Consider the following 19992-nt stretch of genomic DNA (forward strand, 5'->3'; position numbering starts at 1 on the left):
CTGTATGGAAAATGAATTTGCTCTGTAAACTTTCACCCAAATCACAATAAAAATGAAAAAAAAAAAAAAATCCCTAGCTCTTTGTAGGTCCTCAAAAGATTTTGTGTTGACTACGTGAATAAAGGCCTAGGATGAGTATTAGGACTATTGTCTAGACTACTTTTGGTTTTCTGGGACTAAAGGAGATAGAGACTGGGACCTTGGTGGGAAGGCAGAATTCCAAATGGACATTGGGCATTTTATAGACTTGGCTGTCTCTCCCTGAACCTAGATACTTCTTGTGCAGCCTTTAGTCCTAGTGGTCCCAGATGAGCAGGCATCTTCATTGCATGTGCAAAATGCCTCGCTTCTTAGAAGTACAACCTCAGGCCTTACCCCAGACATACTAAGTCAGAATCTGCATTTTAACATGATTTTCAGGTGATTTATATGCATTATACAGTTGGAGAAAAACCACCCTAGATAACCAACCCCATTTCTTTTTGGCCAGATACACTGCCAAGTACACAGAGTCAGAGAAAGGACATAAAAAACTCCCCAGGTTCTCACTGGGAAAAGAACTTAATTCCCTGACTCTGTCTCCTTATTAATATACTACTGGAAAGTTGGTAAGTTTCTGAATATCTGAGGGCTTGCACCCAACAGAATGTTTGGTGCATATTAGGTGCTCACTGAAAATTCACAGCGTGCATGAAAGTCTGATTTGAATTTTTACATGAACCAGCTGTTCCCTGGAACACACACAGCTCAATGCACACATACTGAAAGCAGCCATAAATGGATTTCAGTTAGGCAATGTGGAAAGGATCTGAGGAGGTTAAATCATTTGTTGATACTATTACAAAAAAGTACCGGCCAGGCACTTCCACATACCTAACCAGGTTTGCAGGTTTTGCTGTCATTGTTTTTAACATCCATAGTATAGAATTGGATTATATGCACTTTCAGGCAAAGGCCTAGGGTAGACCTGTTTCCCCAACTACTGAATAAGGGATTGAATTGATCCTCTCAAGCAAACTTTCTATCTTTGAGCCACAGAGTTCTCGAGAAATATTTGCGCTTCTGCAATAGAAGTCTATGGCCAAATGTTGTGTTACTTAAATAGTCTCTTAATAAGCGTGGTGGATCCATGAAGGTGGGCGGAGATGGTGACAAAAGTGATGATGGTGGAAGTGATAGTGCTGTTGGAAGTGGTAGAGGTGGTTGTGGAGGTAAAGGAGCAAGAGGTAGTGATGTAATAGAAGTGGTGGAGATAGAGGACATGATGGATATAGTTGTGAAAATTGTGAAGGTGGAGGACATGGTATAGTTAATAGTGGTGGAATTAGTGGTGGAGGTGGTAGAATTGATAGATATGGTAGAGGTGGCAGAGTTAGAGGAAGTGATGGTTGAGGTGGCAGGATGATGAAGGTTATGAAGTTATTGAGATTGAGGTGATGGAGGTAGCTGAGGTATTAAAAGGGATAGAAATTACGGAATTTGTTGAGATAATGGAGGTGGTGGTGGTAGAGGTGGTTGATGAAGTTCTAGAGGAGGTGGAGGTGATCAAGATGATGGAGGTGATTGACAAGGTGCTAGAAGAGACAGAGGTAAAAGAAGTGATGAAGGGGGGTTGAGGTAATAGCAATAGTAAAGGTGATGGAGGTGATGGGAGTCCTGGTGGTAAATTAGATGATGAAAGTGATGATTAGGGCTAGAAGAGGTGGAGGTGAGAAAGCTGATGGAGTGGGTTGGTGGGAGTTGAAGGTGGAGGAGATATGTCTGTGTTTGTATATGGGTACAAATGAGTGAGTGAGTAGATAAATCACTTCAATATTTGATGCAAAAGAATATATACATTTCTAAGAATGGAACTTGTTGTTAGGAATCAACACTGCAAACCAAATAGCCTAGGGCCCCTAGTGCAGGGGCAAAAAAAGGAAGGTTCATGTAATTCAGTCAATGGTCAATGTCACTCTTCACAGCAAGGGAGAAGGGAGGACGTAGAGAGACCTCAATTCTTTGCTAAGTCCTTTCCTCCACTGTAGAATTTGGGATTTGAGGCTAAGCACAGTCTATATGAAAAAATAATAACACCAAGGTCAGTTGGGAAAAAACACAGGTCTGAACTTGTTTAGCTGAAGCCACATGATGGTGCAGAGTAGTGGGCTGTGAAACTGAAATGCTTGTCCTTTGTTTGCTTTTGCTAATAGGAGAATATGGTTGTGAAAGACCGTGATGTTTACAAACATCCAATATTCATTGTGGTGGTCGGGCTTGATTTGTCCTTATGAAGCTGAGCCATAGCACTCATTGAATTTGGGGGGATGACAGTAAATACCCAAAAAAAGACACAATGGGATGATGACTTGTTTTTGAGCCTTTCACACATGCATTCTCCCCAAGAATTCACTAAAGGAGTTATTATGTCCTCATTTCACAGACTGGAAAACTGAAGCCATAGAGGGGAATATTTTCCCTTACAGTCCAGCCTGGACTCACACTACATTATCTCCGAGACAATATCTCCAAGATATCAAACCCACCAGCCACTCTGCGGAAGGAAGACTGAGCAATATACTAATGTAAAGATTTACTGCCTCAGAAACCCAAAGGAGGTCGCTATGAGTCAGAATCGACTCAATGCAGTGCGTTTGGGTTGTTTTTTCTTTTTTAAAAAAATATGGCCTGAGTTTTCTTCTCTGTGATAGGCAAAGATGTCTCCCTAGATTTTCACAGTTTCCGTAACACTTTTACTGGTTTTGTTGTTCCTCACAGCAAACTATGACCCACCCCATTTGACTTACAGGGAAACTGAGGCTCAGGGAGGGGAAATGGCTGGCCTGGGGTCATAGAGTGAGTTTGGGGGCACAGCCAGTGCTAGAATCCACATCTCTGAGTGTCCAGCCTCAAATCTGCATCCTGTGGAGCCTGAAAACCCTGCACTTTCTCCTGGATTTGGCTGCAGTCTTTTGTTTTATCTTTCGAAGACAGGAGCTCCACCCCCTTTCCTGAAGGAGTCCAACAGATCAGACCATGACATCTTGAAGGCTGATCCCCAGCAGTGACAGGCCTCCTGGAACTGGCCTTTTCTGTTTTGTTTCTCTTTCCTTCCATCCCTCTCTTTCATCTACTGTTGTTTTTATGTGCTGTCGAGTTGGACCGACTCATAGCGACCCCTCTTGGGTTTCCGAGGCGGTATCACTACAGAAGTAGATTGCCCAACCTTCCTTCCGAGGAGTGGCTGGTGGGTTTGAACAACTAGCCTTCTGGTTAGCAGTCAAGTGCCTTAGGCACTACGCTACCAGAGCTCCTTTCTATCTATTAGGATGGTCAAAATGGCCAGCAGTTACTAGCATTTGTTATTATTATCATTGGTATTTAAAAATTAACTAGCAGCCATTGAGCTGACTCCAACTTATGGGGACCCCTTGATGTCAGAGTGGAACCATGTTCCTTAGGGAAGCCCTAGTGGCAAAACAGTTAAGTGTTGGGCTACTAACTGAAAGGTTGACGGTTCAAATCCATTTGAACCCACCCAGTGGCCTCCCTGGGAGAAAGAGCTGGTGAATTGCTTCTGTAAAGAAAACACTATGGGGCAGTTCTTCTTTGTAACAAATGGGGTTATCATGAGTCAGAATTGCTTAACAGCACCCAACAACAACATTTATTGAGCACTCACTCTGTGCCAAACTCTTTACATACTTCTCATGACATACGGAATGGTTTTTATCATTATCCTCATTTTAGAGATGAGAAAACTGAGGTCCAGAAAGGTGAGAGACTAATTAAAGTCTCTGAGTTGGCGGTGCAGTTGGGATTAAACCTAGGTCTGCCTGTCTCCAAAGCTTGTGCTGTACACCATCACACCGTACTCGCCAAAGTCACAGTGGCAAAATCAGGACCAGAATTCTGGGCCAACCCACTTGCCTGCCTGCCTGCCTTCCATAAAAATGCACTGAGAGCCCACTCTGTGCCAGGCACTAGGCCGGGTATTGGGTAACCAGGCCAGACTAAGGCTGTGCCCTCCAGAGTTCCTGGGTTAGCTGAGGAGCAGACCACTCAATGCCAATTACTAGCCATTCTGATGAGAACAACAATGGCAAAAACACAGACCTCCTGACCCCGAGCAGTGCTCCTATTATTGAACCACCCTCAGATGTCTTCAGATGCTTCTGCAGGCATGGGAGATTCCCTGGGGCTTCTGAAGCCAAAGTCACTCCTCACTGGACTATTAAAGATCCCCGTCTTCCTCTGAAACTGGCCCCCCACAGACCTCTCATATACACACAACACACCATAAAAATCAGGATTCTCAAGTAAGCAAATGTTTCCCACCCTTTTATTATCCTTAGGCAATCTGGGGCTAATTAGCTCCTCACACAGCTCTGGTTTATGGCAACCTTGGATTAAAACCACTAAAACCCAGCCCCCTGTTCCTGTGTCCTGAAGCCTCCTGCAAAGTGCTAAACCAGCACTTAATCTGGAGTCAGCCATGTTCTCAAAAAACTATAGCACACCTGAGGAGGCGCTGTAAGCCCCTGTGAAGAGGATGCTTCCAAGTGTCTCAGACAAGCAGTAGAACGTGCAATCAGGAAGTACACTAACTTGAGTGTGACCCTGGGCGTGTCACTGAGCCTCAGTTTCCCCATTGGTAAATCAAATAGGTCAAATTTGTTCCATGTTTATTATGTGCACTCAAGTAAATGTTTTATGTATGTGAACTCATTTAATATTCTCCACAACCCATGAAGCTTGGCATTATTATTGTCCTCATTTTACAAATGAGGCTACCATGGCATAGAGGGCTAAAGCACTGGATGAGGAATGCACAGCTAGTAAGTGGTGGAGATTCAACCCTGGCTCTAGAGCCAGCTCTCTTACCCACTTGGGCACACTGGCCCCTGTAAAATAGAAGTGATAGTGATATTTGATTATTAAAGGAGATAATTCATATAAAGCACTCAGCAGGGGAGAGGGACATTGGAGAGACTCAATAAATAACCATTATTATTTCAATGTCTGGTACACAGTTGGTGCTCAATAAATGTTATAAACAAAAAGTCCAGGAACTGAGGCCCACAAACCCCTCAATCGGAGCAGGAGAGAGACAGGAGGGAGCATTGATTGAGTATCCACTGTATACTAGGTGAGGTAAGAGGGGTTACAGAGGCATGAGGAGGCACTCCAGCTCTACTTCTTCCCGTGCTCCAGAGAGTCAGCTGGCGACAGTCAAAGAGTTTTGTTTCTTGCTGAGACTGGGGTTCTGCCATGAGACTGGATCTCCACTGCTGGCAGTCTTCACGTCCTACTCCTAAGGCACAGTCCCTCCATGTCCCTGGTTCTTCAGGATGAGAAGTGTGCCTTTTGTCACCACAGATAAAATGCATGTTATTAAAAAGAAAGTTACCCCTAGGTCCCTGCAGCCTTGGACAATTCACCCGCAGTGCTGTGGCTTCCACGTCATTGACCACTGGGGCTTATCTTACCCTGGAGAATAATCGAGTTGCCTTCCTGGCTCCAGGGGAGGACAAATCTAGGCCGGACACCTGCTGGGGTGGACATAGTCTCAGCAAGGCCGCCCTTTCCTTCCCATGCCACAAAGATTGGTGGGGGGAATCTCAGATAAGTTTGGCTCAGGCACCTCCACCCCCACTCCCACAACAGTACTGACCCAGGCCAGACCTGAGGAGAGAGAGGAGCAGGGGGCCTGGAGACCCCCAACTCCACCATTCACTGCCTCTGGCTTTGGACAGGGCACTTCTCTCTGCACCTCAGTTTTCTCCTCTGTACAATGGGGATAATGAGACCTCTCTCCTTGCTGTCTGTAAGGATTAAATGAGGAATGTTAGTTTTCAAGGAGCTCTAATGGCATAGTGGCTAAGGCATTTGACTACTAACCAGAAGGCTGGTAGTTCAAACCCACCAGCACTCGTCAGAAGGAAGACTGGGCAATCTACTTGAGTAGAGATACTGCCTTGGGAACCCAAAGAGGGGTTGCTATGGTCAAAATTGACTTTTGGTTTTGGTTAGTTTTCATCTCTTTTGAAAAAGGGCTCACAGTCTGCTCAGAGAAGGGCTTGAGTTTGCTAACACTGAATCTGTGGAGCTGGGGGAGTGGGGAGCTAGAAGAAAGGAGAATCATGCCTTGGCTAGGAAGTAGGCAGGAAAGCTTCCCACAGGAGGGAATATTTGGGCTGGGCTGTGGTATTTTCCAGGTAGAAGAGTGGGAAGGTTCTTGCAGGTAGAAGAGGAAGAGGAGGGCAGGGCTAGGGCAAAGGGAGAAGTGTATAGTGGCCACAATACAGGGCACGTGTGGGGAAAACTTTCTACTGACAAACGAAAGAGTTTGGACTTTATTCTTCAGGCAGTGGAAGTCGTAGAATATTTTGAAGGGAAGGAATGACATGGTCAGCCTGTGTGGTAGAAAGATAATGCTGGTAGCTGGAGTGCTGAGTGAGTCTCAGAGGCATATGATGACCTGAGGAGGCTGGAGCAGGGATCCAGTTAGAGAAGATTAGGCTGCTGTGGTGGCTCAGATGCATGCCAGGAAGGCTTCCAGGAGGAAGGGAGTAGGAAAGGAAATCAGAGACAATGCTGTGGGGGTGGGAACTGGGAGCCAATACTTGAGGTAGAAATGCATGTGTGACAGATGGTGGTGTATTTAGTGGAAAGGGGGCAAGGAGAGACTCAAAGGCTTGAGAAGGTGGCCTTTGCATAGCAGGCCTTGGCTGGATCAGGAATTGCAGGTCTGCAACTCCCCAAGGAAGGACTGAGCTCTTAGGGAGGGCAGCCTGTCGTTAGGCAGGGCCAGCTCTGAGTTTTTATCACTGGGTGGGTTTTTTTTATCACTGGGTGGGATTCAAGGTCTGTGGAGGAAGCAGCCACCCTCTTCCGGCCAGCCATTTTTTTTCCTTGTACTGGCCTGTTTGGCTCTTTCCCCGAGGCTGCATTTCCACAATGGCCCCTCCTGGCAGGCTGGGCGTGGGCATAGCTCTGCCACACACCCAGAGGCAGGGGCTGCGCTTCCTGCCCCTCTTTGGGCAGGCTGATTGGAGGAAAACAGTCCTCAAGCCTTCTTCAAAACAGGAAACTGCTCTCCCTGCTTCCTGAAGGACAGGAACTGTCCCCATGGCAACCACAGGACAAAGAGGCCACATTAACCCTTTCCAGGGTGAGCCCAGCTGAGGGCCGCTCCTCCAACCAACCAACCCCTCAGAGGTGGTGATATGTACAGTATGTACAGGTGAGAAGGTAGGTCCACCTCAGTGACACCCTTCAAGGCTTTCACCATCTTGGGGAAAAAGCAGGACTAGAATTTTACACCTGTGGGATGGCTGAGAATTAACTCTGAGGGATGAAGGCCTGGTCACTCAACAAGTCAGGCACTGAATGGGGTAGGTGTGAAGTTTGGAGTCCCCATCTTGATTTAAATCTGAGTTCCTTCCCAGGCCTCAGTTTCTCTGCCTGTGGAATGGGATCATTGGAGCACCTGCCTCAGAGGGCTGTATGACCATTTACTGAGGTTATTCACTCATTTAACCTATATTCTCTATGTCATGCCAGTCAGTCCTGAGGATACAGCAGTGAACAACCACACTGAAAAAACTTCTGCCCTCATAGAATGAATTTTGTAGTAGAAGAGGTAAACAGTGAACAAGGACACAAGTAAATGTAAATAAGATGATTTCAGAGAATGACCAGTGCTGTGATCAATGGTTAGGGACCGGGTATGTAGAAAGGTCTCTTTAGCTTAGGGGATCAAGAGGAGGCCTCTGAGGAGAGGACACCTGGGGACATGAGGAGAAGTCTGTCATATGCAGACCTCAGGGAAAGGCATTCTGGGTAGAGAAAACAGAAGGGGCAAAGGACCTGAGATAGAAGGGCTTGTACTGTCTGAGGAACAGCATGGAGCAGAGAGGAAGGGGACAAGTGGTGAGAGATAAGGTCAGTCATCAGAGGCCACAGGATACAGGACTATGGATGTTTTTCTCAGCTGTGTGGAGCCATGGAGGAGACGGATGGATTCTCGACGAGCTTTTTAAGATTTCCCTCTGTCTTTGTCCCCTCAGGCACTCAAGGTTCTGAAAGGTATTTTTCTGGAAAACCCTGCCCTATTACCCTGGAGAGAACTGAGACATAGGAGAAGAAGTCATTTCCCATGGCCATAGAGACCCTGGAAAATCAAAAACCAAATAAACAAACCAAAACCACCACCATCAAGTCAATTCGGACTCATAGTGACCCATTCCAAGGTGGTAAATCTTTATTGAAGTAGATTGCCCCATCTTCATTCCACAAGTAGCTGGTGGGTTTGAACTGCCAACCTTCTGGTTAACTGTCAAATGCCCTAGGCACTTAGGCCTTAGGCACTGTGTCACCAGAGCTCTTTAGAGGTCCTGGAGCTTGTACCCAAATACAACACCACTCAGGAGCCAGCCTTTTCCCTGATGGGCCTTTAGGACATGCCTCTCTCTCTCTCTCTCTCTCTCTCTCTGCCCAAAGGCTACTGTCAGGATGACAGGAAGAGCCGTTCCTAATGTCCTGGCTGGTACACAGCAGGTGCCCAAAAGTTGCACTAGGAATACATCTGCTCTCTGTATCATGGTCTCTACGGCTGAGCCCTCATCTTCCTATAACCATCCACCCCTTCTCACTCCCTCCAGCCACACTGGCCTTCCCTTCCCTCCCTGACTCTACCTGGCTTGTCCTAGCCCTAGGATTTTGCATCTGCTGTTCCTTCCACTGGGAAAATGCCTTCCCAAGTTATGGCTGGGCTGGCTCTTCTAATTATTCAAGTCCCAAAGGTCACCCCCTCCCAGAGGCTTCCCTGACTACCACTAAGCCCCCAGCCCTGTCCTGTCATTCCATTTCACCACCCTGTCTCTCTTTTTCATTATTTCACATGTCCATATCTGAAGTCATCCCATTTATTCATCTGTCCCCCTGTGTGTTGTCTGTCTTACTAGCCAGGATATCTGCTCCAGGAGAATAGGGCTGGTTTATCTCTAGTGCCTCCAACAGTGCCTGGCACACAGTGAGTGCTGATTGTAATGTCTGTTCTATGCTGAACATATGATACTGGCAGAGTCCCCCATTCCTGGGACTCATAATCAGACTCCCACTCATCTTCATAGGTAGCATGGAGGGTTCCAAGACTGGAGGAACTGGTGGTCTTGCTCTAGGAAACTGGCTTTCAAGAGGATTAGTTGGGGAGCAAGTATTAAATGTGTGCTGTGTAAAGAAATCCCTGGGTGACACTAATGGTAGTGCCTAAGGCACTTGACTGCTAACCAGAAGGCTGGAGGTTCAAACCCATTCCTTGGAAGGAAGGTTGGGCAATATACTTCTGTGGTAATACCACCTCAAAAACCCGAGGAAGGGTCGCTATGAATTGGATCTGACTTCACAGCAGTGGGTTGCATTGCATTACTAACAGAAAGGTTGGAGGTTCAAATCCACCTGAGGCATCTCAGAATAAAGACCTGGCAATCTACTTCCAAAAGTTCACAGCCATTGAAGACCCTGTGGAACACGGTTCTACTTGAACACACCAAACAAACAAAGAACAAACAAAAAACCCACTGCTGTTGAGTTGATTCCGACTCATAGTGACCCTATACGACAGAGTAGAACTGCCCACAGGATTTCCAAGGCTGTAAATCTCTATAGAAGCAGACTGCCTCATATTTCTTCCACAGAGCAGCTGCTGGATTTGAACCATTGACCTTTTTGATAGCAACCAAATGCTTTAACCACAGTACCACCAGCGCGGCTCACTTGGACACACATGGTGTGACCATGAGTCAGAGCCTGGTATTTGTTGTTTTTAGGTGCCATTAAGTCCATTCTGGAAGCAGATCCTTCGCCTGTTTTCTGAGATGCCTCAAGTCATCAACTTTTTGGCCAGTAGTTTAGCATTTAACCATTTGCACTACTCAGGAAGTGGTACTGGTAGTTAAAGGTACTAACATTTGTTGAGTGTTTACTTGACAAGAACATATTGAGAACTCAGGTTCCTCATGAGCACAATTCAATGTTCTGGAATTCCCTTCTTCACCATGTTACATATAATTTGTTATGATCCTCAATCTTCAGATGAGGAAGCTGAGGTCACATGGCTGGTAAGTGGTGGGTTATTGTTAGGTGCCATTGAGTCAGCTCCAGCATGTGGCCCCCTGCACAACAGAATGAAACACTGCCAGGTCCTGCACCATCCTCGCAATTACTGCTATCTTTGAGCCCATTGTTGCAGCCACTGTGTCAGTCCATCTCATAGAGGATCTTCCTCTTTTTCACTGACCCTCTACTTTACCCAGTATGATGTCCTTCTCCAGGGACTAGTCCTTCCTGCTAACATGTCCAAAGTAAATGAGAGGAAGTCTCGCCATCTAAAAAAGCATTCTGCAGGAATGTACTTCTTCCAAGACAGATTTGTTCATTTTTCTGGCAGTCCATGGTGTATTCAGCATTCTTCACCAACACCGTAATTCAAAAATAGTGTTTCTTCTTTAGTCATTGTTGTTCATTGTCTAGCTTTCACATGCATATGAGGTGATTGAAAATACAATGGCTTGGGTCAGGCACATCTTAGTCTAATAAGTGACATTTTTGCTTTTTAACATTTTAAAGAGGACTTTTGCAGCATTTTTGCACACTGCAATGCATCATTTGATTTCTTGACTGATGCTTCCATGTGCATTTATCATAATGTTGGTAGTGGGTTCTGTTGTGAGAATTTTCACTTCATGTTGAATAGTAATCCATACTGAAGACTGTACTGTTTGATCTTCATCAGTAAGTGCTTCAAGTCTTTTTTTTTTGTTTTCAGCAAGCAAGGTTGTGTCATCTACATATCTCAGTTTGTTAATGAGTCTTCCTCCAATCCTGATGCCAGATTCTTCTTCATATAGTTCAGCTTCTTGGATTATTTGCTCAGCATACAGATTGAGTAAGTATGGTAAAAGGATACAACCCTGATGCACACTTTCCCAGAGTTTAAGCTATGCAGTGTCCCCTTATTCTGTTTGAGTGACTGCTTCTTGATTTATGTACAGGTTCCTCATGAGCACAATTGAGTGTTCTGGAATTCCCATTCTTCACCATGTTATCTATAATTTGTTATGATCCATACAGTTGAATGCTTTTGCATAGTCAATAAAACACAGGTAAACATCTTTCTGGTATTCTCTGCTTTCAGCCAAGATCTATCTGACATCAGCAAAACTATCCCTTGTTCCACATCCTCTTCTGAATCTACTTGAATTTCTGTCAGTTCCCTGTTGATGTACTGCTGCAACCATTTTTAAATTATTTTCAGCACAATTTTACTTGCATGTGATATTCATGATATTGTTTGATAATTTCTGTTGGATCACCTTCCTTTGGAATGGGCACAAATATAAGTGGTGGACCAAACCACTGCCATAGAGTCAATTCCTACTCATAGTGACCCTATAGGACAGAGTAGAACTGCCTCATAGCATTTCCAAGGCTGTAGCTCTTTATGGAAGCAGATTGCCTCATTGTTCTCCCACAGAGAAACTGGTGGGTTCAAACCACCAACGTTTTGGTTAGCAGCTGAATGCCTTATCCACTGTATCACCAGGACTTTTTGATAAATGGCACCCAAAAAATAACCAAACCCACTGCCATCTAGTGAATTTCAACTCATAGTGACCCCCATTGGGTTTCTGAAGCAGTAAATCTTTATGGAAGTAGATTGCCCAGTCTTCCTTCCGCGGAGTGGCTGGTGGGTTTGAACCACCAACCTTCTGGTTAGCACTCAAATGCCTTGGGCACTGCACCAGCAGAGCTCCTTGATAAGTGGCGTTAAATCCAGGATTGATTTGGAAGCCTGTGCCTTTCTCTTCTCCAACTTCATATGCTAGCCAAAAGGGGCTCCTGGACAGATGGAGACTGAAAAAGAATTATTTCACTTTCTGAAAAATCTCTTGAGGGTTTACTGTCATTGCCTTAGTCCATATCTTTAGGTTCACACAGTGGAACCCAAACTGCAGATTAGAAGAATCTTCTTGGCTAATTAAAAATACGGATTCCCATGCTGCTTCCCAGGCCCTGTGGGTTGAACTTCCCTGGAGTTGGTCTCTGGATTCTTTACTTTGGGAAACAAGAGGTTAAGCTTTTGGAGGTTCCATTGAAAGGTGAGTAGAGCCCAGGGCAGGGGACCACTGAAACCTCTTTCTAGCTAAAGGGACTGAAGTTCCAACTGAGTCAATAGAAGAGAATCTGATTGTTAATAATTCAACAAACGTGAGGAAGTATCTGAAAGGAAGTATGCCAAGCAGGGGAGAGTGGCAGCCCGGGAAGGACCTGATGAGTTATCTATTCTGACTTCCTACCTCTGACAGCCACCTTCTGCTTATATGCTCCCAGGTTCAGGGAGCTCCTTCCTAGTTGGGCGGTTTTGAAGAATGGAGGTGCCAATGTCACCTTCCCTGACACACCAGGAGGAGGGTAGTTCAGAAGAAGCTTTTTTTTTTTTTTTTGGTTTTTTTTTGAATTTTTTTTTCCAATTGTGATTTGGGTAAAAGTTTACAGAGCAAATTCACTTTCCATATAGCAGCTAACATACATTTTGTATCATGACATTGACTACAATTTACCACAATGCAACAGTTCCCCTCCCACATCCTCCCCGTAATTACCTCTTCCCTATGCCCTTCCCTCTTTGCACTCCCGCCCACCTAGCAGTCTCCCTGTGCATACACAGCCCTTCTATTCTCCCATGATTGTTCTCTCCAAGAAGTGTATCTACCTAATGTAAAAGTTCAGCTCATATGCCTGTCTTTCATTTGGCTGGAACCACAGGAGTGGGTTCAATTCCAGACCTGAAGGGCAGCTAGGGGCCATAGTCTCAGGGGTTCCACCAGGCTCTATCAGACCAGAAAACCTGGTCACTTTTTTTTTTTTTTAATGATTTTGAGTTTTGTTCTACATTGTTCTCCCACTCTATCCAGGATCTCCTATATAGATCCCCCTGCGAGTGGTTGACAGTGGTGGTAGCCGGGCACCAGCTAGTTCTTCTGGTCTCATAGTCGTAAAGGCTGAGGATCGCATGGTATACCATGTACCAGTCACTTGGACTAATTGTTTCCATGAATCTTTGGTTTTCTTCATTTGCTCTGGACAGGGAGAGAACCATTGTTGTATGTAGATGGCCACTTGCAAGCTTTTAAGATCCTAGTCACTGCTTGCCTACTTGCCAAAGTAGGATGTGGAACGATGTTTTGTGTAGTATGTTATGCCAATTGAGCTTGTTGTCCCCTGCGACTATGGTCCCAAGCCCACAGGTCCAACTACTCACTCCCTCAGAAGAGGCATTTTGATGCACCCCAAGGAAAACTTCTGATTTGTTTTCCCTGTTCTAACTCCAGAATGGGGACTGTGTCCCTGCAGGCTCTGTGGCACAGAATGAGCACAAAAGAGGCTCTGGAAGGACCATATTAATTAGCTTAGTAAGCATGTGTGCACCCTGCAGTGTGCACCAGCATGACCCTGTCAGGGACACCATCAATTACAGGGGTGAGCCTCCTCTGCCTGGAGCTCAGACACTTAGAGAAATGAATCAGCCCAGTCCAGGAACACCATTAAACCCTTGGCAGCTTTGGTGACCGTCCATTGCCTCACAGTCCTGTCCTCGAGAGGAGACTGTAGTCAACACACACAGCTCTACCTATGCAACTGCCTCCAAGCTGCCTGGCTTGATGTAGAGGGGAGCCTAGTGCTTCCCAGCTTAAGAGAGTTCCTGAAAGAGATAGAGGCATGGAGGGAGAGCCTTCCACATGTGGCCTGGCAAAGCCACATGCAACATCATTATTCCATACATTGTGGGCTGAGACCAGAGCTATAAAAGTTGAGTTTGGGATGGGAACATGTAAGACACTCAGGAGTTTGAGTCCCAGCCCCACCATTTACTGGCTCCATGACCCAGCATGTCCCTTTCTCTCTCTGGGTGTCTGTCTCTTCATCTATAGAATGGAATAATTCTGCCATTTACCACACACGCCCATTATGAAGTCAGAATAAGATAATGACCTTGAAGTGCTTGGCACATGTTGTTGTTGTTATGTGCCGTTGAGTCGGCCCCAACTCATAGCGACCCCTCCTTGGGTTTCTGAGGTGGTATCACTACGGAAGTAGATTGCCCAACCTTCCTTCTGAGGAGTGACTGGTGGGTTTGAACTGCCAGCCTTCTGGTTAGCAGTCAAGTGCCTTAGGCACTATGTTACCAGAGCTCCTGCTTGGCACGTAGTGACTTCTTAATAAATGTTATTATTGTCATCTGCCATCATGTTAGCCCCTGACTCATGGGGACACCACGTACAATGGAATGAAATGCTGCATGGTCCTGCACCATTTCCAGGATCAGAGGCTAATTTTCAAAGTAGATCACCAACCAGGCCTTTCTTTGTAATCCAGCTTAATCTGGAAGTTCCAATGAAACCTGTTCAGCACTGTAGCAATATGTAGGCCTCCAAAGATAGGAAGTGGCTGTGCACAAGATGAATTGGTAGGGAATTATACCTGAGGCTCCCACATGAAGGGGAAGACTTCTTTGACTGAACCTTCAAAGCCTCTCCAATTAATGTTTGATCCTGTTATCATGAAATATTGTTAATGGAGTGCTTGCCACAGAGTAGGCAATCATTTATGATTTGATATGTTTTATCAGGGTGTTAAATTTTTTGTGTGTGTTTTGTGAAAATCCATGTGACTTAATTTTTTTTATTTTTTTATTTTAAGAGCTTGTTTTACATTCAGTGTGACTTGTACATTTAGTTTCACTCCCTCTCCTTCCTTCCCCATCCCGGTAACCTACAAAGTGGGTTCCCTTTCCTCAGCAAACCCTTCTTTGTCTTTTCACAGGAATGGGCTCATAAAGTACTTGTCTTTCCACAATTGACTTATTTCACTCAGCGTAATGCATGTGACATTTCTTGTTGGCTTGACAGTTTTGTTAACTTTTAACTGTTTATAAATATGGTCTGTTCACATTTCACTTGTGAACACACAGTAGAGTCCAGCCCTTCTGGATTCTGATGCATAAGTAAGTGTTTCGTTCACCCAAGGTCCTCGTTCTCTTCCCAGGGCAGTGACCAAACTCCATTTTAAAGCCTGAGGTGGATTTGCCTCCAATCTTTATCCTTTAGTCTTGGCAATTTCAGGTCTGTGTAAACACCTCTTTCAGGATCCAGATACCTTGGGTCTGTGTGGACGTGGGTTTGGTGCCTCGTCAAACTGGTAGGACTGTGATCTTATTTAATCCTTATAAGCACTCTTTGAGTTTACCCATTTTACACATGAGAAAGCTGAGGCTCAGAGAGAAGAGACTTGCCTAGGAGCACACTGTCAGTGAGCAGCAGAAGGAGACACTCCCAGGTCTGTTGTGACCACACTAGTTAACCAGTTGCTGTGAGTAAAATCTGACTCTTGGTGACCCCACATATGTCAGAATAGAACTCTACTCCATAGGGTTTTCAATGGATGACTTTTCAGAAGCAGATCTCCAGGCCTTTCTCTGAGGTGATTCTGGGTGTACTTGAACCTCCAACCTTTTGGTAAGCAACTGAGCACTTAACCATTTGCACCACCCACACAGCTGGTGCTTTTTCCACTGCTGTTAACACAGGATCTTCCAAACCAAAATGGAGATGATTTTCCCTGAAACAGTGGCGGTATCCCCCCACCCCTCCCCACATGAGGAGGTAAGGGGCTCCTGTAGCCAGGCACACCTGGGATGGTTGGTGAAGCAGTGCCTGTGAACCTCAGCTTCTCTTCTCACTTTGATATAAAGCCCCTTCATCAGCATCCTCTTTGTGCTGGGCCTTAGGGAAAACCAGCCAGGTCAGACAAACCCAGCAAGCAGTCAAAAGGCTTTGTTGGGTCTTAGGTCACACATAGAAACAGCTATATAATTTGCAGGGCCCAGTACAAAATGAAAATGTGGGCATCACTGTTCAGAAACAATTACCAATTTCAAGATGATGACCCCAGGACATGGGAGTTTAGATCAAGCATGGGCCCTTGTGAGTCTGGGTCCGTATGCCATTGCACTGGCCACATGCCCACGAAGCTGGCCCTACTCAAACAAATGTTAGGACAGCAGCATCTCATGGTATCCAGCCCCCAGACCACAGCCTGGAACACAGTAGGAGCTAAACACACAGTTACTAAATAAGTGAAATGGCACATTCTCCCCAACTCTGTTAGGTGGGCACAAGATCATGTATTTGCAGATGGGGAAAGAAGTGTGGGAAGACTCCTGCTTCACACGGTGTCCTGCCTTCTTCATGGCCTGCTTACCCACTGTTTCACCAACTGACCCTGATCTTAGCCTTTGCTTTCCTGATCCCAGAAAGAAGAGGTAGTGTTTACCATAGACTGAAGTTTATTTTATTTTTGTGTTTTCCAAAAATTGATTCCAACAGTTCCTACAGATGTCCTGCAGAAGGAAAACATGTTTTTCTCACTCAACCTTCGACTTCCTTGCGGCGCCACAATGGTGGGGGCCCACAGCCGCGAGGAAAGCGTGGGGTGACTTTCCCTTGGTTATTTTATTTTTTTCCATCGCACTGTTGAGGGACAACAAAAACATGTTTTCCTTTTTTTGCCAAAGGAACTTGGAATTTCTTAATTAGCTACTTGTTGCCTAAAATTCATCATCCTTCTGTGATTATCTCAGGTTGAATGAGATGTGTGAGTTAACTTCAAAAGTAAGAAAAGTCCTTTGTTTTACTGAAAAAGACAACCGTCACAACCAACATTTTCATTCACATAAAGCCATTGACACCATTGAAATTCACCTTAGCATTCTTGACAGAGTCTCTGAATAGTGCAGGTAGTTAAAGTGCTTGGCTGCTAACAAAAGGTTGGAGTTTCAAGGCCACCCAGAAGTGCTTCCAGAGAAAAGCCTAGTTCTCTGCTTCTGGTAGCATAGTGCCTAAGGCACATGACTGTTAACTAGAAGGCTGCGGTTCAAACCCACCAGCCACTCGTCAGAAGGAAGGTTGGGCAATCTACTTCCATAGTGATACTGCCTCGGAAACCCAAGGAGGGTCACTATGAGTCAGGTCTGACTCGATGGCACATAATAACAATAACTGCTTCTGAAAAATCAACCACTGAAAACCCTATGGAGCACAGTTCTACTCTGAAGCATATGGGTCTTCTTGAGATGGTGTCAACTCGACAGCAATGGTTTATCTTTGTCAATCTGTACCTACTTTGAAATGGTGGCTTTATTTTCCCAAATTCTCAAATTTTCTCATGATGTTGTTTCAGCAAGCAAAGTTGTGTCATCTGCATATTACAGGTTGTTAATGAGTTTTCCTTCAATCTGGATGCTGCATTTTTCTTTATATAGTCCAGCTTCTCAGATTATTTGCCCAGCATAAAGATACAAAAGTTATGCACATGTTTGCTGATTTTAAACCATGCAGGAATATCCCCTTATTCTTTTTGAATGACTACTTCTTGGTCTATGTACAGGTTCCTCATGAGCAAAATAAGTAAATGGAATTCCCATTGTTCTCAATGTTATCCATGATTTTATGATCCACACTGCTGAATACTTTTGTTGTTGTTGTTATTTGCCGTCGAGTCAGACTTGACTCATAGCTACCCCTCGTTGGGTTTCCCAGGCCATATCACTACGGAAGTAGATTGCCCAACCTTCCTTCCGAGGAGTGGCTGGTGGGTTTGAACCGCCAGCCTTCTGGTTAGCAGTCAAGTGCCTTAGCCGCTATGCTACCAGAATACCTTTAGGAATCAATAAAACACAGATAAACATTCTTTGCTTTCCGCCAGGATCCATCTGACATCAGCAATGCTATCCCCCATTCCATACCCTCTTCTGAATCTAGCTTGAATTTCTGACAGTTCTCTGTCAATATACTGCTGCAATGTTTTTGAATTACCTTCAGCCACTATTCTGGTCAAAGTGAAAGGCTGCTAGGTGTTTCCTGAAAGAAATAGTGTGCAGTGTGAGGCAGGGGTCAAAGATCTTTGTTCCCCATGAGCATATCCAACTTATTCAGCACCTCTATTTAAAACATTGTCCTTTTCCCACAGTACTGCAGTGTCTCTGTTATAATTAAGCCAGATGATTCTGCATGTGCTGGTCTAGTTCTGGGGCTGTTTGCTCTGTTCTATGAGTCTATTTTACTATCTTTGCACCCAGGCTAAACCCAAATCAAACTAAATCCATTGCCATTGAACCAATTACTACTCATGGTGGCCCTATGTGTTCTACCCCAGTAGAACCATTCCATGGTGTTTTCTTGGCTGTAATCTCTATGGAAGCAGATCACCAGGCCTTACTCCATGGTGCTGTTTGGTGGGTTTGAACCACCAACTTTTAGGTTAGTAAGTTGAGTGCAAACCATCTGCAGCACCCAAGGACCTTGTGCAAAGACCACCATGTCATTTTTTATTTTTGTAATGCATTTCAGTCTTATTTATTTATTTACTCATTTTTAACAATATTGTATTGTGTTTTTGGTGAAAGTTTACACAACAAATTAGGTTCTTATTTAATGATTTCTATACACACTGTTAAGTGACATTGGTTACATTTTCACCATGTGTCAACATTCTCATTATTTCCATTCTGATTGTTCCATTTTCATTAATCTAACTTCCCTGCCCCTCCCTTTAACGCCTCATCTTTGCTTTAGGGTAAGTGTTGACCATTTGTTCTCATATAAAAGATTTTTTTTTTTTTAAAGAAGCACATTACTCACAGGTGATATTTATTTTATGAGACAATATTTTATTTAGCTAAAGAATGACCTCTGGGTGTGGTTTCAGTACAAAGTTTAATGGGTATCTCAGGATGATAGTATGAGCAGGTCCTCTGGTCCTTATCAGCCCAGTAAGTCTGGTCTTTTCTTAAGAATTTCACTTTTTTTCCTACATTTTTCTCCCATTCTATCTGGGACCATCCATTGTATCCCTCATTGTTATTGTTGTGATTGTGTGCCATCAGGTCAGACCCGACTCATAGCGACCCCTCCTTGGGTTTCCGAGGCAGTATCACTACAGAAGTAGATTGCCCCATTTTCCTTCTGAGGAGTAGCTGGTGGGTTTAAACCACCAGCCTTCTGGTTAGCAGTCAAGTGCCTTAGCCACTATGTATCCCTCATTAGAGCAGTAGATAGTTGTAGCCAGGGACCATCTAGTTCTTTTGGTCTCAGGCCGTGGCTCATATAGGCTATTAGTCCTATAGACTAGTTTCTTAGCGGAGTCTTTGGTTTCTTTCTTTCTCTTTTTCTCCAGATGCGTAAAGACCAATAGTTTTATCTTAGATGGTTGCAAGCTTTTAAGTCTGTATATACTACTCACCAGGAGCTCTGGTAGCATAGTGCCTAAGGCACTTGACTGCTAACGAGAAGGCTGGTGGTTCAAACTCACCAGCCACTCCTTGGAAGGAAGGTTGGGCAATCCTACTTCTGTAGTGATATGGCCTCGGGAACCCAAGGAGGGGTTGCTATGAGTCGAATCAACTCAATGGCAGTGAGTTTGGTTTGGTGTTTTTTTTTTTTTTTTTTGACACTACTTGCTAGACTGTGATGTAGAACATAACTTTGTGAACTATATTATGCCATTTGACCAAGATATCCGACAAGACTATGGTCCTTATACCATACACAAAACCGAACTCCAGATGGATCAAAGACTTAAAAGTGAAACCTAAAACTATACAGTTCCTCAAGGAAAATTTGGGGGCAAATTTAAGGGCCCTAATATATGGCATAAATAGACTATCAAGCATAATTAAAAATGCAAAAACACCAGAAGAGAAAACAGATGATTGGGACCTTCTAAAAATTAAATTTTTATGTGCTTCCAAAGACTTCTCCAAAAGAGTCAAAAGAGAACCTATAGATTGGGAAAAAATATTTGGTAATAACATATATGACAAGGGACTTATCTCTAGAATTTATAGAAAACTCCAACACCTCAGTAACAAAAAGACAAACAATCCAATTA

Source organism: Orycteropus afer, unplaced genomic scaffold, assembly GCF_000298275.1.
Source record: "Orycteropus afer afer isolate SDZICR_OR568_19922 unplaced genomic scaffold, OryAfe1.0 scaffold00282, whole genome shotgun sequence".
NCBI lineage: Eukaryota > Metazoa > Chordata > Mammalia > Tubulidentata > Orycteropodidae > Orycteropus > Orycteropus afer.